The sequence below is a fragment of the Suricata suricatta genome, chromosome 7, assembly GCF_006229205.1.
Source record: "Suricata suricatta isolate VVHF042 chromosome 7, meerkat_22Aug2017_6uvM2_HiC, whole genome shotgun sequence".
NCBI lineage: Eukaryota > Metazoa > Chordata > Mammalia > Carnivora > Herpestidae > Suricata > Suricata suricatta.
In genome coordinates, this window is record NC_043706.1 from 77312797 (window position 1) to 77339399 (window position 26603).

General features: G+C 37.0%; 1 protein-coding gene across 5 annotated transcripts in view; it reads right to left on the reverse strand.

Annotated features, from left to right (window-relative positions):
- Positions 1–26603, reverse strand: part of BACH2 (BTB domain and CNC homolog 2) — a 358199-nt gene that overhangs the window by 82054 nt on the left and 249542 nt on the right. For 3 of the 5 annotated variants that reach the window (XM_029943598.1, XM_029943599.1, XM_029943597.1), the window contains one exon: positions 17109–17228. The exons of the other annotated variants lie outside the window; for them this stretch is intronic. The gene's annotated coding sequence lies outside the window, so the exon portion shown is untranslated. The remainder of the gene's footprint in view (positions 1–17108; positions 17229–26603) is intronic. 5 annotated transcript variants of the gene reach the window in all.

The following is a 26603-nucleotide window of genomic DNA, read 5'->3' on the forward strand; positions in this document are numbered from 1 at the left end:
GTGAAACCATTATTACAATCGAGACAGAGAACGTATCTTTCACCACCCAAAAGTCTCTTTATGCTCCTTAAATAGTCCCTCCCTCGCACCTCTCTGTGGTCCACCCCCTAAAACAACAGGTCTTCTTTTTGACAGTTTATTAGTTTGCATTTTCTACATCTAATATAAAGGGAACCATATAGCTTATATTCTTTTACGTCTGGCTTCTTTCACTCAGCATAGTTATTTTGCAATTCATCCATGTTGCTGCATGCATCACACATGTGTTCCTTTATTGCTGAACAGTGTTCCATCGTATGGATATAGCACAATTTTTTATCCATTCATCTATTCACCGGTGAAATTTGGGTGTCTCCAGTTTGGGGCTATTACAAATAAAGCTGCTATGAGTTAGTGTATAAATCTTTGTAAGAACATGCTTTCATTTCTCTTGTTAAATTCCTAGGGATAAAATGGATGGATTGCTTGGTATGTTTAAGTCTAACTTTTTTAAAAGTTTATTTATTTAATTTGAGAGAGAATGAGCAGGGGAGAGGCAGAGAGAAAGGGAGGGAGTCAGAGGATCAGAAACACGCTCCATGGTGATAGCACAGAGCCCAATGCAGGGCTCAAACTCACGAACCAAGAGATTATGACCTGAGCCAAAGTCGGTCGCTTAACCGAATGAGCCACCCATGGGGCCCCTGTAAGTCTATTAAAAAGTTACTGTCCCTGCTTTCTACCATTTTGCATTTCAACAGTAGACTATGAGAGTTCCAACTCTTTCACATTCTTGTCACCACTTGTTTTGCTCAGTCTTTCTATTTTGGCCATTCTAATAAGTATACTATGATATCTCTTTGAGGGTTTAATTTGATTTTCTCTAATAACTAAAGATGCTGAGCATCTTTCATGTGCTTATTTGTGATCAATTTACCTTCTCTGGAGAGATGTCTATTCAGATTCTTTGCCATTTTCTACTGGGTTGTTTCCTTGTTATTGAGTTTTGAACATTCATTATATATTTTGGATAAAAGACCTTTATCAGATATGTGATTTGCAAGTACTTTTTCCAAGTCTGTACCTTGTCTTTTCATTCTCTTAACAGTGTGTTGCAAAGAGCACAAAGTCTTCATTTGAAGAATACCAATCAATCAATTTTTTTCTTTTATGGATCATGCTTTTGGTGTCATATCTAAAAAATACCTTTAATTAAACCAAGGTCACATCTTTTGTCAGATTTATACCTAATATATGTGCTTTTTAATTTTTTAAATGTTATATTTATTTTTGAGAGATAGAAACAGAGCATGAGCAGGGGAGGGGCATAGAGAGAGGGAGACACAGAATCTAAGCAGGCTCTAGGCTCTGAGTTGTCAGCACAGAGCCCGATGTGAGATCATGACCTGAGCTGAAGTCAGACACTTAATGGACTGAGTCACCCAGGTGCCCCTATACCTAACATTTTTAATGCAATTATAAATAATTTTGCTTTTTAGTTTAAATTTCTGATTTTTCATTGCTAGTATAGAGTAATATAAGTGATTTTTGTGTACTGATCTTATAACCTGCAGCGTATGTAACTTGCTTATTTGTTCTCATAGCCTTTTTGGGTACATAATATAGATGTTTGACATACAAGATTATATTATCTGTGAATGAAGACATTTTACTTCCTTTCCAATCTGAATGATTTCTATGTCTTTTTCTTGCCTTACTGCATTGTCTAGAACCTCTAGTGCAATGTTGAATGGAAGTGGTAAGAGCCAACATCCTTGCTGGGTTCCTGATGTTAGGGGAACACTTCATCCTTTCACTGTTATTTATGATGGTAGCTATAGGTGCTTCACAGATGCCCCTATTAAGTTGAGGAAGTTTCTTTCTATTCCTAGTTTTCTGGGAATTTTTAAAAAAAGATTGGGAATGGATACTGGAGTCTGCTAAATGTGTTTTCTGCATGTACTGAAGTAATCACATAGTTTTTCTTAGGATGTTAATATGAATAATAGAATTGATTTTTGAATGTTAAATCAATCTTACATCCCTAAAATAAACTCCACTTGACCATAATGTATTTGTCTTGCTATACATTGTTGGATTCATTTTTCTAACATTTGCTAAGAATTTTTGCATCTATGCTCATGTGGGATATTAGTCTGTAGTTTTCATATACATATATTTTCTTTTTAAAAAAATTAAGTTTATTTAGGTTCACCTTAGTTAACATGCATGAGCATTTCTTTTGCCTTTGCCTCAGGTTGCTGGTAAAGAGCTATATATATTCTCTTGTAAGTTCTGACTATTCTTGATAAATTATAGAGATCTACTATGAATTTCAACCAGGAGTAAATCACAGTGTAGTATTGGTTTCTCATATATGTGTTTAATCAGGGTTAATGCTGGTCTCACAAAATGAATTGGAAAGTATTTCTTCTTCTTTACTTTTCTAGAAGAGTTCTTGTAGAATTGTATCACTTCTTCCTTAAATATTTGGTAGAATTTACCTGTGAAGTCACCTTGACCTGGAATTTTAACTACAAATTCAATTTAAAAAATTTTCATATTCATTATCATAAGGTTGTACATAATATTTCCTTATTTTCCTTTACAATCAGTAGAATCTGTACTGATGTTCACATTTCTGATAGCAGAAATTTGTGTCATCTTTCTTTTCTGATCAGTTCAGCTAGAGGTTTATAGATTTTATTGATATTCCCAAGGAACTAGCTTTTTATTAAGTCGATTTTCTTTATTGTCCTGTTTTCTCTTACATTGATTTCTGTTCTCATTGTTGTATCTTTTCTTCTGCTAACTTTAGGATTTAATTTGCTCTTCTATTTATTTTTATAACATTTATTATTTTTTAAATTTTATTTTAATTCCAGTTAACATGCAATGTTACATTAATTTCAGATGTAAAATATAGTTATTCAACAATTCTATACATTACTCAGCGCTCCTCATAAGTACTCTTAATCCTCTTCACCTATTTCACCCATTCCCCCACCCATTTTCCCTCTGATAACCATCAGTTCTTCTCTACAGTTACACATCTGTTTTTTGTTTTGTCTCTTTTTTATTTTGTTCATTTGTTTTGTTTCTTAAATTACATATATGAGTGAAATCATATGGTATTTCTCTCTCTGACTTATGCCACTTAGCATTATACTCTCTAGTCCATCTATGTTTTCACAACTGGAAAGATTTAATTCTTTTTTATGGTTAAGTAGTATTTCATTACACACACACACACCCACACACCCACACACACACCCCCTACATCTTCTTTATCCATTCATCTATCACTTGGGTTGCTTCCATAATTTGGCTATTGTAAATAGTGCTGCAATAAACATAGGGATGCATATATTCTTTGAATTAATGTTTTAGTATTCTTCAGGTAAATACCCAGTAGTGGAATTACCGGGATCATACGGTAACTGTATTTTTACATATTGACAAACCTCCATATGTTTTCCACTGTGGCTATGCCAGTTTGTATTCCCATCAATAGTGCATTAGGGTTCCTTTTTTTCCACATCCTCATCAACACTTGCTGTTTGTAATTTTTATTGTAGCCATTCTGACAGGTGTGAGGTGTTATTCCATTATAGTTTTGATTTGCATTTCCCTGATGATGAGTGATGTTGAGCATCTTTTCATGTCTGTTGGCCATCTGGATGTTTTTAAATAAACGTCTATTTGTGTCCTTGGCCCATTTTTAAACCAGATTATGTTTTTTTGGGTGTTGAGTTTTATAAGTTCTTTATATATTTTGGATACTAAACTTTTATCAGATAAGTCATTTGAAAATATCTTCTCTTATTCAGTAGGTTGTCTTTTAGTTTCATTGACTTTCTTTTTCTGGGCAAAAGCCTTTTATTTGGATGTGGTTCCAATAGTTTATTTTTGTGTTTGTTTCCCTTGCCTCAGGAGATATATCTAGAAAAATGTTGCTAAGGCTGATGTTAGAGAAATTGCTGCCTGTGCTCTTGTCTAGGATTTTTATGGTTTCAGGTCTCAAATTTAGGTCCTTAATCCATTCTAAATTTATTTTTGTGTATTGTGTAAGAAAGTGGTCCAGTTTCATTCTTTTGCATGTAGCTGTCCAGTTTTCCGAATACCATCTGTTTAAGAGACTGTCTTTTTCCCATTGCATATTCTTGCTGACATATTCTTTGTCAAAGATTAATTGACCATTAATTTGCTCTTCTTTTCCTAATGTCCAAAGTTGGAAGTTGAGATAATTAATCTGAGATCTTTCATCTTTTCTAATAAAAGCTTTAGTGCTATACATTTCACTCTAAGTAATGCTTTAGCAGCATCTCACAAATTTTGAAATGTTTTCATTTTCATTAATTTTAAAATGCCTTCTAATTTCCCTTTTGATTTCTTCCTTGATGTAGAAATTATTTGATAAGTGTTATTTAGTTTCCAAATGTTTGAAGGAGTTTTAAGATATCCTTCTGTTATTGTTTTCTGATTTAATCCCATTGTGGTCAGACAACAAACCTTGGATGACTTCAGTCCTTTTAATTTACGTAGACTTGTTTTATATCCCAGAATATGGTCTATGTTGGTAAATATTCCATATGTATTTAAAAAAATATGCGTGTTATGTTGTTGTCTGGAAAATGTCAACTAAGTCAAATTGTATAATAAGTGATGTTCAAATCTTCTATATCTTTACTAATTTTCTGCCCACAGGTTCTATCAAGATATTGAGAATAGGCACTGAAACATCTAACTATAAATGTATATTTGTCTATCAGTTTTTGTGTCATGCAATTTAAAATCTTGTTATTAGATGCATACATGGTTAGAGTTTTTGTTTTCTCTTGACGTATTTGTTCCTCTACCACAAAATGACCTTTTAACTCCTGGAAATATGATTTGCTTTGAAATCTAATTTGTCTGATATTAATATAGTCACTTCAGCTTTTTCTGATTAGTAATAGCATACTATATCTTTCTGCCTTCTTATCTTTTAACCTATTTGTGTATTTATGTTTCAAATGTATTTTTTGGGGTGCCTGGATGTCTCAGTTGGTTAAGTATCTGAGTCTTGATTTTGGCTCAGGTCATGATATTACAGTTCTTGAGACTGAGCCCTGCATTGGGCTCTGTGCTAACAGCACAGAACCTGCTTGGGATTCTTTCTTTTTCTCTCTGCCCTTCCTGCTCTGCCACTGTTTGCATGTGCGTATGTGCACATACGCACTCTCTCATAAAATAAACTTTAAAAAAAGATTAAAGAAAAGAAAGTGTACATAGTTGGTCTTGACTTTTTTTTTTAATCCAATCTGATAATCTCTGATTTTTAATTCTGGTACTTACATCATTTATATTTAATGTTATTATTGATTTGTCTGGGTCCAGATATGCCATTTTGAAATCTGATTCCTGTTTGTCCCGTCTGTTCTTTCCTCCCATTAACTCACTGACTTTTTTAATATTAATTATACTGTATTTTTATAATGAAATCTTATCCTCTTTATTGGCCTGTTGTTTTATTATTTTATTGGTCACCTTAGGGTTTATAATGTTTCTTTAAATTATCACAATCTATCTTCAAATGATATTATACCACTTCATGTAGAGTATAAGAACCTTACAAAAGTATGTTTCCATATCTCCCTTCTTTGTCTCTGGGCTATTGTCATGCATTTTACTTCCACAAATGTTTTAAACCCCACACTACATTATTATTTTTATTTCAACAAATACCTTTTACAAAGTTTAAATAGTAAGAGAATAAAGTATATATTATATATGTATATAAATGTAATCAGTTTTCTTCTGCCTGAGGTACTTTTGTATGACTTGTAGTGTGGATATGTCAGTGTCTTAGTCAACCTGGGCTGTTATAGCAAAATACAAGAGACTGGGTAGCTCTCACATTTCTTTCTCATAGTTATTCAGGTTGGGAATTCCAAGATCAAGGTGCCAGATGATTTGTTTCTTTGGTGAGGCCTCTCTTCTGGGCTTGTAGATAGCTGCCTTCTCACTAGTTTTTGCACAAGAAAGAGAGAGAGCTCTAGTCTCTCTTAGCCATCTTGTGAGGATACTGATCCTGTCCCAGTGGCTCTCTCCTCAAGATTTCATCTAAACCTAATTGCTTTCCAAAGGCCCCATCTCCAAATACCACTGCATTGGACTTAGGGCTTCAACAAGTGACTCAGAAGTAGATCCAAGCATTCAGTATGTAACATCCATTTGTGTGGCTCAATTTCATGAACCATGAGAGTATTATCTGAGCCAAAATCAAGAGTTGGACACTTCATCAGTTGAGCCACCCAGATGCCCCTGCACTGTCTTTTAATTTGCATGATTTCCAATGAAAAATCTGCCTTCATCCTTATCTTTGTTCCTTTATATGTAATGTATTTTTTCCTTCTAATCAATTTTAATATTCTTTCTTTATCACCTGTTTTGAGCAATCTGATTATGACATGCTTTGATGTAGGGTTTTTTTTTTTCACAGTTCTTAAGCTTCTTGAATGGGTAAATACAGTTTTCATTAAATTTGGAGGCATTACAGCCATTATTTATTTGATTTCCTGAATGTAGACTGCCTGAAATTGTCACAAATGCTCTGTACATTTTTCTTTTGGTAGTCTTTTTTTTTTTTTCTCTCTGTGTTTCATTTTGGACAGTATGTATTGCTAGGTCTTAAAGTTCACTAATCCTTTATTCTGCAATATCTAATCTGTCATTAATTCCTTTCACAGTAATTTTCATTTCAGAAACTGTGTTTGACATTTCTGAAAGTTCAATTTAGGTCTTTTTTAAATTTACCATGTCTCTACTTAAGATATTCAATCACTCATGGGGCACCTGGGTGGCTCAGTCAGTTCAGCGTCCAGCTTCAGCTCAGATCATGATCTCGTGTATCATGAATTGAAGACCCACATCAGGCTTGCTGCTGTCAGTGCAGAGCCAACCTCAGATCCTCTGCTCCCTTCTCTCTGCCCCTCTCTGGCTTGCACTCTCTCAAAAATAAATAAAAATACTTAAAAAATATATCCAATTACTCCTCTAATTTTGAACATTTGGAATACTGTTATTATAGCTATTTCTGTTAATTCCAACATCTGTGTCAGTTCTGGTTTAGTTCTGATTGACTGATATTTCTCTTCATTATGAGTCATATTTCCCTTCTTTTGTGCATTAATCGGATGCCAGACATTGTGGATTTTACCTTGTTGGATGCTTGATATTTGTGTGTTCCTATTAACATTCTTAAGCTTTGTCCTAAGACTCAAATGAGCTATATGGAAACAATTTGGCCCTACAGGTTTAGCTTTTGAGATCTGTTAGGTAGGAAAAACAGCATTTAATCTAGAACCCCTATTTTCCACTACTGATTCAAGACTCTTCTTAGTATTTTACCCAATGCTCCTTGAATTATGGGTTTTTTAGTCTAGCTGATAGGAATGGGTTTTATTCCTGATCCTCTGTGAGCTCTGAGTACTGCTCCTTCTAACTGTTTTGGGTGATTGCTTACCTAGTTTTGGTATTTTTCTCAAACACTGCTAATGAGTACTCTGTAGAATATTTAAGAGAAACCTTCTGCAGATCTCTGAAGTTTTCTCTCTGAGAAGCTCTCTCGTCCCTTTTCTCTGCTTTCTGAAGTATAGCCACAACAGTCTCTCCAGACTATTAGCTCTGTCTCCTCAACTCAGGAGTCAGTCAAGATACCTTTTGGTTTTTCTTTCCCCTGTCATTGTCTGGAAACATTCTCAAAACAGTAAGCTGGGCTCAGCTTATTTTCCTTCCTTTAGATATCAATGTCCTTTGTTACTTTGTGTCCAATGTCTTGAAAAGCATTGTTTGATATATTTTATCTGTTTTTATAGTTGCTTCAGGTGGGAATAAATTTAGAAAATCTGGCACCTGTTATTCCATCTTGGCTGGAAGTAAAAATTCTTGATTTATTCTTTGTGTTATAGTTATACCAAATATGTTATAAATAATCATTTACTCCATTGCTAACCATATAGGGTAAACTTCACTCTCCTATAAATGAGGAGTTGTAATACCTAATGACAAAAATATTTCTGCAAAAAAGAATTTTTAGTTATTTGTATTCCAATAAAAGATATAAACTATCTTTAAGCTTTATTTTCTAGAATCATTTTTTATGTAATAAGAATGACATTTTATTTATAATTATTACTTTTAAATGTTTATTTTGAGAGAGAGGGTGAGAGAGAGTGAGCATGTGTATTCAAGCAGAGAGGGAGAGAGAGAGAGAGAGAATCCCAAGCAGGCTCCATGCTCAATGTGGAGCCTGTGCAGGACTGGAACTCATGACCACAAGATCATGACCTGAGCTGATATCAAGAGTAGGACACTTAACCAAATGAGCCACCAAGGAACACCAAGAATAGCACTTTAAGTGACACAATTCAGTGTTTATGACTAGTTAATTGTTCCTAGATTATTTTTTTAGTAAGAAGACAAATATTTTTATTCTTGCTTCATTTACATGAAGTGCTTCCAGGATTTTCTTATCTCCCATATAGGGTCTCAACTCTGATTTATTTTCTCCATTCTTAGTTCTCAAATTATTACTCTTTCTCCAATCACATTCAGTTTTCTCAATCAGTCGATGGAAATCTATTTATTTATTTATGTAAATCACAATGGCTTACATGTAGCAAACAGTACTCAAAACTGGTGGAAAAATTAATGTTCTACAATGTAAATGGTACACTCGATTCATAAAAAGCAGGATATTTATAAGAGATAGCTCATTTTTTGAACCCATTTTTTGTGTAATTAATATTAATGCACTTACACCAAGAAGAGAGAAGCTTACTATAAAGGATTCAAAGCCTTAAATTCTTTAGTGAAACACAAAATGAAAGAAAATCCAAGGAAAAATGAAAGAGAAGTGCAGTGGGAAGAGGAATCTATCAGGGGTCCAGGCATTTTCATCGGCTCTGGCACCAACCAGCTGTGTGGATTCTAGATAAACTGCCTAAAGTTCTCTGGACCTGCTTCCATATTCGTAAAATGAAAAGTCTGAACTAGAGATCAGAAAAATTCTTACCTATCTACGATTCTAGGAGTCTTAGAGTCTATAAAGGAAATACCTAATTGGTTACAGGGAGTGGGTCACTATTATTGTTATTGTAGTTGAGAGAAGCTAGCTTTCTTTGACTTATAAAGACCATTTATACACCTTCTTTTATTGTTGTTGCTGTTGCATGGCTTTAAAAAAACTGCCTCTGAAGAGGTGTTACAGGGAATGGGGTGGACAATACGCAGGAACAAACCAAAGCCTTCTGGGAGAGAAGGAACCATAATCCCAACCCCTGCTCTCATAGGTTCTATGTTAGGAAGGTCTATCTGGATAGACCATGATATCCCTGAGTAAATGGAGGAGAGAATAAGTCCTTTGAGGTGAAATTACCTTTCAGAAATGGAGACTCCAAATCTAGGAGATATTTGGTGCAGCATGTAGAGCTGATGTTATTAGCTCTTTCAGTTCCGGACATCTTAGCCCATAGGTTTATTCTGGCAACCATGGGTGAGTAAAGGAGGATAAACTAAAAGAATATGTCACCTGGGAACCCAATGTGCACTTCCACTGAGGTCTGAGTTGGGGCCTGGCTGCTATAGAGCAGCGCTGGTGAGGATCCACCCCCACTAGGTGGGGAGAAGTCCTAAACAGCGGTGAAGCCAAGGCAGTTTGTAGAGTCTCAGATTCCATTTCACACGCAAGATGGTTTCTTTCTGGCTCTAAGACAGCTGGGCAGAGGGGGCCTAAAGGAACGACTAAATATCCTCCCAATAGGGTAGGTTTGGGAAGATAAAGGGGTTGTAGCAATACATGCTCCCTGAGTTGATGAAAAGGCTATGAACATGGATGTCTGCTTTTTGGGTTAAACCTTCCAGAGTTTTAAGGCATTTAAAACAGATTAGATCTGTTCGTCGAATGGTATAATCTAAAATCTATCATTCCCAGGAAGCTGTTGCTAGACTTTAACCTGTCTGAGGATTTTCATGCTTTTATTACATTATTCCTGGATAATCCTTCCTTATGCCACGCCAGCACCACTCTCTTCCTCTTGGCCTTTACATTCCTATTGGATCTTATCACATCCCTCACTGTTGGCCCCTCTTCAAGCATAATGGAACATACTGTTTCTTCTTCTTCTTTTAGAAATCAGTCAGCTTTTCTCATCCTCCAATTATCATTGGAGGTGCTCTTCTAGGAACTCCCTCCAATTTGTTTTTGACTCACCAATATCAACCCGATTTCTGTTTCTCCTGTCACTGCATTATATCCCACTGAGTTTTTGTTTTCTCTTGCCTTGCTAATATTAATTAAAAAACAACCCTCCCCCCTCAATGCAGCAAATCCTGGAATCTACAGCAGGACCCATAGGATCTAAGAATGAAATACTTTGTAGTGAGTAACTGAGCCCAGAATAGCATGTAGGAGTCTGACAGCCAGTCTTTACACTAAGCATTAGACAATGTGTTAAAGTGTGTAGACATTAGCTGAAATCAGATTGTAAGGAAGCCTTCCAAAGGTTCTGATTTGGGTTTTGGCTGGATCTCATTCTTCTTTCTGTAGGCCAAAAAACCCAGCTGCACATGTACATACACATATACCCCAATCATCTTATCATATGGTTCAGCAGTAAAAGTTAATTACTATTATTTAATCATAATATGCTCATTCCCTACAAAAAAACTACAGACCACAGCTCTTATCAGTCAAAGATGTAATATTAATGAATACAGACTTGCTTATTCACTTATTCTTTCAGTCTTCATTCATTATTGGTTCATATTCAGAAATCAAAACATTTAACACCTAGTTCTGAAGGTTCAAAGTATAAATCAAAAAGCCAAGAAAAAAAATCTACGGTGGGAAATCTGAAAAGATAAAATTCACAAAAAAGTAGAATGTTATGTTTTTCAGACAACCTGTCATGTCTAGAATAGCTCAGATGAAAAGAAATGAATACGCCTTGCAGGTAATGAAAAAGACCAAATTATAAACCATTTCACTTGAAATTCCAATCACATTTCCCACAGAAACAGGGCATTAAGTAAATACTTTTGTGAATCAAACACTAAACTATTTAGTAATTGCTGAGTAAATTCCTGCTCTTATCAAGCATGCTTAAGAAAAGTTATTTACAATGAAACTAGAAGGGTTAGTTTTTATAAAAGAAAGTTATCAAGTCTATAGAAATTTTAGAGTGCGTAGTGCCATTAAAATTACTAAGTTCTTGCTTTTGGATTGGAAACACTTTTCAATTGCATCAAGACTCAAACTTCTTACTTAAAGTGGAAAGCAATCCAATTTCAGTATTTTATAATGGAAAACTGCAGTGCCTGTCAGTTAATGTCTCTAATGCCTTAGATAGCTAAAGTAAGGGCCTGACATTGAGCAGCTAAAACGTTCCGTGTTCTTTATTTACTCAAACACTCCCTCTGCATGTGTGCTTGTCAGTGCCAAGGGAACTGAAATTTAAGGCTGCTGTTAGAAGGAAGCACTTGCAATTGTATCATCAAACCCTTAATAGCTCTGAATGGTTCTTGTACTTGAACATAAACTTCCATCTTCTTTGACCTTTTGGGAGGAAGTTCAATTTACTGACACAGTTTGTGACAATGGTTTTTACTGTACGGTTGAAAAAAAACCACATAAAGAGTTTAGGGACTGTTATCATAAGCCCCAATTTTGGGGTGATTTTTGTTGTTGATTTTGTTGTTTCATTCATTTTTAAAAAACAGACCAAAATAAAAAATAACCCAAGCTGTCTAAATATCTAGTAATAAAACAGTGACAACTACTTGCACATCTATATTTAAATGTGAACTGTATGTAGAGGCAGGCTGTGATATGGAGGCTGGGCTAGAAGAAGTATTAGAAGGCTGTATGTATTAATATAAAGTTAATAAAGAATTAAAGATTTTTTTACTCATCCATCAAACTGGAAAGAACTACAAAGTTTGGCAATTTCAAGTGTTTGTGAAGATGTAAAACAACAGGACTCTCATACATATGCACTGATTATGACGCAGTATTTCCATTCCCAGGTTATGCCTGAAGACACTCCTGCTGTCTGTAACAGGAACTCTGTATCAGAGTGTTCACAGCAGCATTCTTCAGCATTGCTTGCAACAGGAAACAGTGTGATGTCTGTCAGTAGCTGAAGGAATAAATACGCTGAGGTATATTCATATAGTCATATAATGGAAAGATACAAAGCAAGTTAGAGCCACATGGTACATCATGAATGAATCTCACTAACCTAATGTTGAACACTGAGCTGGAGAAGCGAGACATAGAATAATAATACACAATTGGGTTCCATTTGTATTAAGTTCAAAAATGGGCCAAACTTAAATATCTAGATACAAATGTAGGTGATAAAACTATAAAGGAAAGACTCAGAACAGAGGTTCTGTTTGTGGGGAGAGAGTTGTAATTGGACAGTGGTACTGGGGGAGGGGTCAGGGGTGCTGTCACATGTTCTATTTCTTGACATTGATATGCATTCACTTTGTATGAAATTAAGCATTTGCCTAATGCAATTTTCCATATCTACATTATATTTTGTAAGTAAAAAAGAAAACCCAACTCCTCCAAATTAAAGATCATAGGAAAGGATTAACAGTTCAAGTTACCTGCCTCACTGTTCTACAACTTAATCATGAAAGTCCTGGGGTGGACTTTGGGCTTCAAATGAGAACATATAAACTCTGCAAAAATGGGCTGAATGTGGGGATGAGGCCGCCCTTCAGGAGAAGGTGAGAAATCTGAGGCTGCCTTTTGCTTTCGACCAGGACTCTTTTCAGAGATCTTGTGTTTCATCTTCTCTTGTGAAAACCAAATCACATCAATGCACTTCCATGTCCTTATCTATAAAATGAGGAAATGGACTAGGTGACCTGCAAAGTATTTCTAGTTCTAATTTCTATGGTTCTATAAAAGTACAAAAACTTTTGGAAAAACTTCAAACAGGAGCTTCTCTAACTACAGATCTTGCGAAGGCTATTTTTGAGAAGCTAGAGATGGTCAAAATAACACAGCTGGCTGGAAGAGAGAAATGTCATCGCATAACTTCTGGGAGTGATGAAGCAGAGAGGAAGACTTGTCCTATAATGGAGTGTAAATTTTTCCATCTTACAAACGAGTCAACCCCAAATCAGGATGAACCAATGGGACACAGTGTTCAGTGGTACTGAGCAATAATTCAAGACTTTGCTTTATTTTCACTCCTCTCCTCACTAAACAGTGCTCTGGTGTGCAGGACAGGTTCTCAGAGGCTGTCTTAGACTTATGGCTATGGAATTAAGGGGCGTGTTCATCAACTTCTCTTGTCTGAGTCTCCACCCAGTGATGTCACATGAGATGACACTGTGTGGGGCCTCGGGGAAAACTATGGCTTGGGTTTAACAATAACATGGTGCATACAGTGTCATCTCCAAAAGTAGATGAAAGAAATTACATGCTTTGAAATCAGTGGGTGAGAAGGACTCCATGCCAGGCTGTCCAAGATACGCAATTATTGCTAGTGGAGGCTGGCAGTGATGGGGGTGTTTGTATGGCTAGGGAGGAGAACAGGCAGGCAGAAAGTGGGGAATTAAGGATTGGCAGATTTGGAGACACGGCTCTGTCATCATCTACCCTGTTCCTCTTTTCTATATCTTGATTCTTGTTTTTGGTTCTTTTGAGATAACCCCCCAGCTAAGGGTGCAACCAAAGCCACCATTTATTCTGCTGGGGTAGGTCCTTTTCTACCCTTGACTAGTTTTCTTTTTCTATCTTGTCACTTCCAGTTTGTCTCCTATACTACTTCTTTGTATCTATGTTCTCCATTTATATTCATTTCTCATACATCAATCTCTGCTTCCTATTAGCATTTGCTTCTTGCCTTATTAGGAGTTAGAGGACAGAGAGAAGTCATTTCTTTTCTACATTTTTCTTTATCAGGGCATCTGTGTAAAATATTCTCTCCCGGTATCCCCTTCCCTCCCCTTCTAGCCAGTGAATATTACCCTAGAGCTTCATGCTGCTAATGTGAGAAGAAATTATGAACAGTGATTAGGAGACTAAATGAGGGTGGTGGAACCTATTTACTTCATTAGGTTCCTTCAGGGAAAAAGCAAGGATGGGAAACCGAGAGATAAGGGTTAATACTAAAAGAATAAAAGATCCATTTGACTCAGAGCAATCTTCAGTCTGCCTGGATTCTATCAGACACCCTTCTCCATGGGGAAATCATTAGAGAGAAATGACATGCAAAGTACGCCATAAAGCATCTGAGTCAAACCAGAGGGAGGATGACTCAACGGATCATTTTACATTTTAATAGGAGGCAATGCAGATTTGTACCCAGTGCACAGTTCAGCACAGAGTGCATATCCCCTCCCCAAAACTTCTCCATCGGGTGGGAGGGGAGTTCCCAGAACTGACAGAAATTATTCTGTCTTAGATAAGAACCAAGTCAAAACTCACAACAGAGAATCAAAGACTAAGAAAAGACAACAGATAGTCAAATGCAGAAAAGAGGGGAGACTGCAAGTCTGTCTGATTCCAACTTCAGCATTACTGTCAAAACTAAGACTGTCAAAACTGAACTCAGTAATTCGTGGACTTCAAACCTGATGAAGGGGAGGGGAGGAAAAGGGAGCAGCCGAGGGAAGCAGGAAAGGAAGGAGGAAGAAAGGAGAAAAGAGAGAAGAGAATATCTACGTGTTACAAGTTAAAAAAAAGCTCCTTGAATTAGCTTCAAAAGGTACTGCGTAATTACTGCCAGAAGTTCACCCACCACAGTGCCAACGCTGGGCCTGGGTATCCACGTGAAGTCAAGATACCATATTGGCGATGCCAGAGTTCCCAGCACATTTTCTGGGCTAGTTTATTGCTAGTAGGTGCTAATAAGCACAACCTGCCAAAGGTAAATTCATGTGATGAGGAGTTATAATGCTAGAGACTGGATCGCCAACTCTAACTCCTTCTCAAGGGGGTCAAGTCCAGATGAGGTTCGGGTCTGCCTGTACCTGAAGAGGATCTACGGCTATGTGGCTGTTCACCTGTGTGATCTTTATCAATGCTTGCCCAACTTCCTAAGTGGGCACACTGCTTATGGGTGGGAAAGAAAAAAGGAGTGAGTTTCCGAGGCTTAGCAGAAATACAGCTTTCACAGAAAAGGTTCTTAATAAAAGGAAACTCATTTCTTTCATGTATTAGGGTCTTCTGAACAACATGAGTCTGTTCTGAAATATCAGCTTCTCTGCAGGGATGCGGGCTGGAATGGACACAGTTTAGATTGCAAGATGGTTCACCTGGTAACTAAAACAATCAAAACTCAGCACTCATGACAGGCAGCATCTAATCAGGGCAGAGGAGTCCTCTGGCTCAAGGGAAGTGCTTTGGAAAAGGTTTGTGAGTTTCCAGTGAAGCCTCAACACCCTTACTCCTATTTTTTTCCCATTTAAAAATGGTTAAAACCACGAGGCTAAGACCACTGGTCAGCAGTTTGTTAAATTCCACACCCGGCAGTAAAAGCACTTGGACCATCTGTCACAATGCAGGAGACTGAATGGAGTTTGAATATTAACACACAGGTGAAACGTTCTCCAGGGAGTCTGAGGAAAAGGCAGGAGGTCAGAGGAGGGAGATGGGGGGAAAGGATGTGCTTGGAGCCTTCCAAGTCCCCATCTTGTCCTTGGCAGCTTCTCAGAGTGATGATTATTGTTACCAAAAGGCAGGACAAATGCTTCAGGACATCGAATATGCTGTTCAAAATATAAGTCCCATTATAGGCTTCCATCACCACCAGTCACACACACCACTTGTACTCCACAGGATATGCTTCAGATAAAGCAAAGTATATTGAAGAAGGGATTGTTTCCTAACTCATAAACAGTCAAAACTGCACTGCAATGGGCGAGAAAATACCTTCCCTCCACATGGTCAGGAAGGGGTTTGACAAGGTCTAGCCTCTTAGCCAGGTGGTAGTGGACAAACACAGAGAAGCCCCCAGAAGCACTGGGGGGAGGGGAGAGTCCTCAGTACTTTCTTGTCTCTATAGTGGACCAGTTTCCCATTTCTCCTTTCATCACTTGGCAGAGGGAACTCCTTTTGAGTCCTGCTATTCCATTTCCTAGCTGTAGGACTTTGGGTACATTAATTAGACTCTGCAATCCTTGTTTCTTCCATGTGCAAAATGGCTGTGAAGATTAAATGAGCTGAAGATATAAGGCTTTTAGGACAGCCTTTGTTTTACAGTAAACGCTCCACAAATAAAAACTATTATGGAAGGAAAATTAATTTCTCTGTACATTACATACATCTGTAATTCTACACAGGCTGAGGGGTTCTTATATTGAGGCAAACCAGGACTGCATGAGGAATGATGCACATCTTCGCTTGCCAGATTTTCCTGTTTAAACTTGGGGAAAGGCCAATTTGCTTGACTCCCATCCATGGCCTATGAGAAAATAATAGGACAGTGTGTGGGATCTGGTGCTTTCTGGCAACTTCAGCCATGACACCACTGCAGCCTTCCCTCTGTAACCGTGAAGGTCAAATAAGGCAATAGATCTGAGAGCTCTCAGAGTACAAAGAACTTTGCTTGCATCAGGAATTATCCTCACCACCATTTGACTAATTCTACACATAATTATATCAAGAATGTCTGCTCTTACGGGCACTTAACCCTGATATATTTCTCTTTCTTGCCAAGAGAAAGCATCTGGCAGATGGGGGACTTGGACCGATTCTCATCTAATAACACTTCCAAAAGATTCTACCCCTTTATATTTGCTAAAAGTGTGTGCATTGAATAATCCACCTTCCTACTGCAGGCTTCTTCTGTTTTCTCTCTCCTCTACCTTTTGCTTATGTTTCATCCACATCAAAATCTTCCTTCATCATGAGATGCTGTGTGATGTGGTGGTGACCAACCAGTCTCCAGAGCCAGCCTGCTAGTATCTGAATACTGACTGCAACACCCCTCTGCGGTAAATCGGGTAAGCTCCCAGTAAGCACTCCTCATCCGCAATTCTGCTGTCACAAGGAGTAAATAACTTAAAGCACAAATATGCAAAGTGCTTAGAACAATTCTTGGAGTACAGTGAGCACTCACCAAATACTGTACACGTTATGGTTTTTGGAGGCAGTATGGTGGAATGGTTGAGAATGCGGGCTGTGCAGCAGGCTGCCTGGCTTTGAATCCGTACTCTGCAACTCACCTCTGGAAAAATCTCTGGCAAAGGGAAAAAGACAGTCTGTTCAACAAATGGTGTTGAGAAAACTGGACAGCCACATGCAAAAGAATGAAACTGGACCACTTTCTTACACCATATACAACGATAAATTCAAAGTGGATGAAAGACCTAAATGTGAGACAGGAAACCATCAAAATCCTTGAGGAGAAAACAGGCAGCAACCTCTCTGACCTCAGCTTCTTGCGATACACACTGCCAGAGGGAAGGAAAACTGAAGCAAAAATGAACTTTTGGGACTTCATCAAGACAAAAAGCTTCTGCACAGCAAAGGGCAACAATCAACAAAACTAAAAGGCAGCCTACGGAATGGAAGAAGATATTTGCAAATGACATATAGGATAAGTGATTACTATGCAAAATATTCCTAAATTCAACACCCCAAAACCAAATAACCCAGTAAAGAAACAGGCAGAAGACACGAATAGACATTTTCCAAAGATGACATCCAGATGGCCAACAGACACATGAAAAGGTGCTCAACATAACTCGTCATCAAGAAATACAAATCAAAATCATGATGAGATACCACCTCACACCAGTCAGAATGGCTAAAATTAACAACACAAGAAACAACAGGTGTTGGCAATGATGCAGAGAAAGGAGAACACTGTTGCACTGCTGGTAAAATGCAAACTGGTGCAGCCACTCTGGAAAACAGTATGGGGGTTCCTCAGAAAGTTAAAGATAGAACTACCCTACAACCCAGTAGCTGCACTACTAGGTATTTACCCAAAGGATACTAAAATGCTGATTTGAAGGGGGACATGCACCCCAGTGTATATAGCGGTGCTATAAAAATAGCCCAACTATGGGAAGAGCCCAAATGTCCATCGACTGATACATGAATAAAGAAGATGTGGCATATATATATATATAGCAAGAATGAAATCTTGCCATTTGTAACAATGTGGATGGAACTAGAGTGTATTAGTCTAAGGAAAATAAGTTAGTCAATGACAAATATCATATGATTTCAGTCATGTGGAATTAAAAAAAACAAAACAGATGAACATATGGGAAGGGGAAAAAAGAGAGAGAAAGAGAGAAACAAACCACAAGAGACTCTTAACCACGAGAACAAACTGAGGGTTGATGGAGGAGGATGGGTGAGGGATGGGCTAGTGGGCAATGGGTATTAATGAGGGTACTTGTTATGAGTGCTGGGTGTTGTATGTAAGTGATGAATCACTGAGTTCTACTCCTGAAACCAATATTACACTGCATGGTAACTAACTAAAATTTAAATAAAAATTTAAAAAGAAAAAACCTCTGGCAAGACACTAACTTTTCTGTGCCTCAATTTCCTGATTTGTATGAAAAAGGTATGATACAGAGCACCTGTCTCATAGGCTGTGAGGAGTAAAACACTCCACATGTTTGTTCACTGATTCACTCATTCACCATGTAGTAAATGTTATATAAAATTAGCTCTTCTTTCTTACCATGCCGACTATTTCCATTCACCTTTCACTCCCAGCCTGATATGGCTTGTCCTTTGGCATCAGTATCTCCTGCTTTCAGCCCTGCCTATGTACTCAGACTCTCTCTGCTGCCTTCCTAGCTCTTATAATTACAACAGTTCTCAAACTGCATGGTTTTAGGGTAACTGGAGTGGGGATGGAAATCTGCAGTTCAGTCTCCATAGCAGCTGGTCCAAGGCAGCCCTACAAAACTGCAATGTCTGCCCTGCCACTTCTGAGAGTTGGAGAGAGAACTACGTAAGTCTTAAGTCTTACTCATTTCCTTCTCTGTCTCCTTCTATGTGCAAGGAAGATAAGACATGCCTCCTATAAGACTGTCATGTGATTTCAACGTGATGGCTCACTTTCTGACCTTCCTGGGGTCTTTGCTCAGATGTTGCCTTATCAGGAAGGCCTTCTTGACCACCGTACTTAAACTCCAACCCCAGCCTCCTGCCTATACTCTTTGTTCTTTCTCCCCTGCTTTACATTACTTTTATTTCTGTTGAGGTATCCTTCCAACCTGTTTCTTTGGACATCTTTCTACACACTCTGGAGCTGTCTGGTCTTGCTGGGCTTCCAGGATGCCTTGCCTATCCATTTAACCATAGAAAACTCAGTCTATTGTGAGCAACGCTAATGTTAGAGGAAACTAACTAATGATACAGCCTCCGAGACACGCAACTCAGATAATGGGAAGGTACAAAAGCTACAGGAAAGATAGGACTGATAGAGTGCAGGAAAAGCTAACATCTGCAGTTTCTCAGTAGAAAGGTCTTAAGTGTACTTTATTTCCAAAGCTTTCTGGGCCCAACCATTCATGAACAGTGAGACCTACTCTTTCTCTGTTGTTCTATACAGTATATATCTGTACAGAGTATAATTTAGCTGTTTTATCCTGGTAAAAGCCTCTTTGCTCCCACTTCTGAAAGATGGCTCTGATTCTCTCCAAGTTCACAGCCTCCCACCTAAAACTGCCAAGTCAATCATGCCTTTCCTTTTAGTAGCACTCAAGCCTCCAAGCCTTGAGGAGATGATAGCCACACAGGACCCTGGATGGCATCTTCAGGACGATCAATGATTTCCAGAGCGTGACTGCTGCCCAGGCTTCTGGTGCTCTGGAACCATACACAGCTCTGGAGGAGTTGGGATTGAGAAACTATGGGAAGAGGAGGTTTCTGATGTTCATTTCAAAGTCAGACAAGCAGCTCTTTCTCAGAAGCGACAGAAATAGGCCTCAGTTCTACTTATAGTGGTGTGATGACAAAGTCCTCTTTAATAATTTAGAATTATAAGACATTCGAGCCCATGGAACCAATGTAAAAATAAACTACTCATGATCTTCCTGGGAAAGTGTAGGTACCCAGCAACCCCAAGAAACAATCCCCTGTGGATGGTTTTCTGATCAGCTTAGAAAACCACTTATTAAAATACAGCATATGCATTATAGAGTTCCATATCACAATCCTGCAAAATTCTTTGGAAAGAAAGAAGATGTTCACCTGTTTAAAAAAAAAACAACAACTGTATGTTTCTAAAGGAGATACTTTGAAAGCAAAACAAAACAAAAAAACCCAAAAAGCATCACCTTCTTTAAAAAAAAAAAAGTGGCACAACAGAAGTTCACATAGAATGCAAGACAATGTTTCTTTTCAATAGAACTCAGGCTGAGTGAAAGACATTCTTGGATTCTGAGCTTTGGCTGGTTACCTAGGTTGCAAAGGATACCAAAAGAGACTCACACCAGGAATTCTTAGTTAGAATGCCAGTCAAGGAAACGTTCATAATCCTTTCAGATTTTAAATTCTGTGTGTCTGTGAGGAGGAAAATCAGTTAGTTTTTTAGACAACTGGAAAAGAAGATTGGATCAGACTTTGCCTATAACTACTTTGTACACTATGGGTTACGCTCATCAAAGGCTCTAGAGGGAAATGGCTTTTCAGGCTGTAGTATCATTATTCTCGTTCTGAAATTGTGTTTATAAGAAGACTGTGCTTGTTTAATTAGAATGGAAGTTGATACACAGAAAAACACACAAACTATATCTAGTGTATTAGCCTGATATTCATAACCAACATCTGATTACTTAAAATTGACCAGAATTGAAATCTATTAAGATTTCTTAATTATTCATATGTGCTCCCGGTTATTGCTTTCTTTTAAGGAAACATGAAAGACTTAATGATTAATATAACAATTTCAAAAGCTTTCTCATAAAGATTGGACTGGAGTCCATGGTCTTTACAGAATGATCATTACTTGGTTAATGAACTCAGCACACTGAACATTTTTTAGCCACCTGAAACTCCCAAGTATTGTGAGAGTTTTTGGCCAATTAATTATCAATTACAACATCATAAAACATTAGCACAAAAATAGGAATAATGAAATTTAATTATATATTATTCTTCTGAGTTGCTGCAAATACTATACAAGACTGATTCTGATTAATAATTCATTCAGCAATAAAGTATCAGGAAAGATAATTATGCAGTGCCACAATTCTCACACTGATTTCTATAATTACAGATTACAACAGTGTTAGCAATTTAAAAGGTTAGAGAGCTGTGGTAATTTGCTATGTCATCTTCAGCTATATTAATGTCTCTCTTTGAGCATCAAAGATAATTGAAAATATAATAATGGACCAAATCAGATGGCTTGCCCATGCTCTCCTCACCTAAAACATTCCCAACCTAAGTACATTAGTAAAGTCAAGTCCTTGGCAATTAGCCTCTTTCATTATGTAAGTAGCCCCACAACTCATATTCGGTTTATAGCTAACTGAAAGGAGAAAATATGTAGGTGTATGTGCCAAAATATGCAAACACAGAAACATAATCTATAGAAAAGATATAACATGAAAAACTACATTTGGTATATAACTCATATATGGTTTGACTATAAATACACATATTTATATTTGTATAATTAACCTTCAGGTAATTAGATCTGCCAAGAGACCCACATAATGGAAGTTGAGTTTCTGTCTTTGACAATACAGTTGAGTAAATAGCACATGAAGAGATACAAAGTATATCCAATTTCCCTCTTTGGGTTGTTTATATATTGTGACACACAAAGCTACTCTTGCCTTTGAGTTCTATTATACCCTGAGAATGAAAATAGACTCATTTCCTATAGGAATACTTAGTCTGTTCTACTTTAATTCCTTGGGATAAATACCTGGCTAGCAATTGATAGCCTCCTCCTATAATCAGTATTTACATGGAACTTTCACCTAGGGATAAGCCCAAGTAAACAAAACACACTGTTCCACAAATAGAAAAATCACTTTCTTCTTTACATTTTTTGATATTTTTGGATGAGATGCACTGTAAGATATTGTAAATTTACTCTCCTGAATGTCTTAAGTATTCAACTAGCTTCATGTCCAACTAATATGGAGAAACAGATGGAAAATTCATTGGGACTAAAATATTAAGCTTTATTTAAATAAGTGCTTAGTAGAGTCTTTTGTGTGTTTTGTTGGGATTGGGGTCCCTTCCTCTATTTAGAGTTTGTCAGGGCCTAGATTTACGACTTCATTAAAGCTGGCCCCAAAGTGATGATATAGGGTAAAAGAAACAAAGTTTCATTCCAGTGCTAGAAGGGATTTGTAGATCATCTGAGTGAATCTGCTCATTTTACAATTGTGGAAGTTTAGGCTCAAAGAATTTAAAATCAATATACTCATGATCACAGGACCAATTTAGGGTAACAAAAACAAGAGAACTCAAGTGATTCTGACTTACTGGTTTTACTATATTGTATTAAGGAAAATATAATAGATGAGGAGGGGCAATGGATGAGCACTTGGGAGATGATTTTTGTTCCAAAATTAAATGCATTTATTTACATTTACTTACAACAAGGAAGATAATTATGATATTGGGTGGGGGTGGGTACAGCAGAATAATTCTAAGAGAATTCATAGAATTGTAGTTCTTCATATCTTTCTTCAAGTAAAAATAAAAATGGGTTTCCTTTGCGTCAAGAGCACAATTATAAAATAAGGCATTGTATTTAATGGAGCCTAATCAGCTTTCTTCCTGGGCCACGTGTAGGCGGCTGGCACAAGATCATATTGTATGATGCCACATTGAAATGTAAATGTCCTTTGCCCTTTTTCAACTATTTCCTTTTCAAAGCCTGACTCCCAAAAGGACAATAAAATAGGCTCACTGTATATTGCTGTGAATCTGTTGTTGGATTCACGAGGAGGCCCCTGGCAGGTGATACTGATCCCTGTTTTAAGTAGACATTCAAGTTTGTGACAGGAATAAAAATGGCAAGTAGACTTTGGTCCCATATGTTCAAGGTCTTGTATGGCTTTAGATTTTGAATTTTCTAACATCTCAGTATGAAAACATTCAAACTTACTAGAAAAGTTTAAAGAATTTTATAGTGAACACCTAATACCTAACATCTAGATTATATGATTAATATTTTACTATGCTTATCTCATGAATCTATATCCATCTCTATCTATCCATCTAATTCATCTTGTTTTTTCAATGCACATCAAAGTAAATTGCAGACATCAGCACACTCTTCCCTAAACTCTAACAGGAATATCATTTGCTTGAGTTCAAGATTTGTTTATAGTTTTTTTTTCCTTTTGATGTAAATTTTAATACAATGAAATGGACAAGTTTTTAAAAAATTTTTAATGTTTTTAATTTATTTTTGAGAGAGAGAGAGAGACAGCGCAAGCAGGGGAGGGTCAGAGAGAGAGGAAGATACAGAATCTGAACAGGCTCCAGGTTGTAAGCTAGCTCTCAGCACGGAGCCCGACACAGGGCTCGAATCCACAAACCATGAGATCATGACCTGAGCCGAAGCCGGATGCTTAACCGACTGAGCTACCCAGGTGCCCTGAAATGGACAAATCTTAAATGGACATCTACTGAATTTTGATAAATGTATACCTATGTATTCTGAACCTCTTCCACCTATAGAATATAACCATCACCCCAGGAAGATTCCCCATCCGGGCCAATTTCCTCTGCCAAAGGCCACTCTATTAAGTTTTTAAACATCGACTAATTTTGCCTGCTTTAGGATGACTGAATTTTGAAATTGTCATTAAAGGCTTCATTTGACAGTTAAATGGCTCACTGTTGTCATATTTTTCTTCCTTCACTTGACAAACACTTATAGAACACATACAACAAGCCATGCACACTGGAAGCCAGTGACAACAAAATAATTATTTCATTAAATTAGAAAAATTATTTCAATGGTGGTGAGAATTGTGGGATTAATTATACCTCAAGGGTGAGTAGGATGCACAACCAAAAGGGAAGCCACACACCACACCCTGTGTCTTACTCATTTGGAAACTTGCTGACTCTTTGATAGAGAAACAAAACCCATCCATGCCCAGTGAAAAATGAAGGCTTTGCAGGATCCTTGGAGTAAATCTGAAAAATGAGGAGGCTTTTCACAAAAGCCCATCTTTAGACCAACATTATTGCTCTATGATGAAGATGAATGGTCACAGTACACAAGGATATATCCTATAAAAACACAGCCCCTAGTTTTATGGAACTGTAAAATCATGAAAGAGGCTACCAAAGGAGCCAAAAAACTCTTGTTTATTTCCCTATAATCTCACTAATGGTAGTCAGGGTATTAGGCCCTTATTTTCTAGTAGCTGAATTATTGCTAAGGAGATCACACAATTGGTAGATACAGCACTGGGTTACTTTTCTTGGTAAGAGCTCAGAAATGGCACACATCACACATCACTCATGTTTTAAAACGGGACTAAAACATCCTTCTATAGCAACGCTAATGCTCTACAAATTCTCCATTAATCTTCATTATAGGTTGATTGTGTTCTCTTACCCTCCAAAAAGATGTGCTGAATTCCTAACCTCTGGTACCTCAGAATGTGACTTTATTTGGGAAATAGGGTCGTTACACATATAATTAGTTAAGATGAGGTCATACTGGAGTAGAGTGAGCCCTAATCCAATATGACTGCTGTCCTTATAAAAGGAACTCCATGTGAAGACACTATGTGGAGATGGAGACAGAGATCAGAGTGATGCCTCCACAAGCCAAGAAATGCCAAGGATTAATGGCTGCCACCAGCAGCTAGGAAGAGGCAAAGAAGGATTCTTTCCTATAGGTTTCAGAGGGAGTATGGACCTACTGACACCTTGAATTTGAACTTGCAGAGTCCAGAACTGTGAGATAAGAAATTTCTGGTGTTTTAAGCCACGCAGCTTGTAGTACTTCATTAAACAGCAGCTCTAAGAAACTAATACAACTCTAAAGAGTCTTTTTCTTTTCAATTATTTTTAAAAATTGAAATATAATTTACATGCAGAAAAGTACACCAACCATAAGATTACAGATTAATAAATTTTCCAGGTGAATATACTCATGTAGCCACCACCCAAATCAAGAATCTTACCAATAACCCAAAAGTCTCTCCCTCATGCCTCATCTCAGTCATTATCCCCACCAAGATAACTACCATTATAATTTCCTTCACCATTAGTTTTGTCTCCTTTTGAAAGTTAGAAATGTGTGTGTATTTATATTTAGGTATATCTGTCTTTTTTGCTTAATACTATGTTGGTGAGATTCACCCATGTTGTGTGTAACTGGTTTCTTCTGAAGACAAATTTTAAAATATAATTAAAAATTTTGTTGGTTGGTTCAAATTTCAAAAACTACCAATGGTAGACAGTGAAAGTCTTAAAAATCTCCCTAGCACTGCATTTCAGTCACATGGTTCCATTTCCTAAAGGCAACTAATATTCCTTGTGTACCTTTCTAGAGGGATTTTATGCCTTGTTAAACAAAGATAGATACATGTATAGATAAATTTTCTCTCTCTCTCTTTTTTTTACACAAAACTTAACATACTATACTAATATCATGCATCTCTCTCTTTCACTTTAAAACACATCTTGGGTGGGTAATAGGTATTAAGGAGGGCACTTGTTCTGATGAGCACTGGGTGTTATATGTAACTGATGAATCACTGACTTCTACTCCTGAAACCAGTATTGCATTGTATGCTAGCTAACTAGAATTTAAATAAAGAATTAAATAAATAAATAAAATACATCTTGAGTAATATAGCATACCAACACATAAAAGCTTCTTCATCTGTTTTGTAGTTATACAGTATTTGACTATAAGAATATAGTATATGTAACATTATATATATGTAACATTATACACATATATATACATACACATACACAGACACACTCTCTATTGATAGCCATCTGGGTTATTTTCAATCTTGTGTTATTGTAAACAAGTTTGCAATGTGTAACTTTGTAATTTTGCACATGATGAGGACATCCATATGTTTTCCCCACAGAAGAACTGATGCATCAAATGATAGAAGCTTTTGAAATTTTGATATTGCCAAACTGTTCTCCATTGCAATTGTACTAATTTGAATGAACCCCTACTAGCAAAGTACAAGAGTACCTTTTCTATAGTCTTGCTAACAGATTATGTGATCTAACTTAAATATCTTCTAAATAGCATTTCATTATAGTTTTAATTTATATTTACTTTTTATAAATGAAGCTGGATATATTCCATATGTTTATAGGCAGCTATTTATATTTCTTCTTCTGTAAACTGTTAATAACCTTACTTTTTTTTCTATTGCATTGTTGGTCTTTTTTCTTAGTGCCTTGTAGAAGCTTTTTACATATTAGGGAAATTGGCCCTTTCTCTTACATGAATTGCAAAATATTTTTCCTAGTTTGCCATCTGTCTTTTGCTTTTGTTTATGGTGGTGGTTATCTCTCAGAAACATTTTGACTTTAAGTAATTGAAATCATTTTGTGGCTTTCCTTTTATGGCTTCCTGATTTTGTATCAGACTTTCACTCATTGATATAAAAAAACT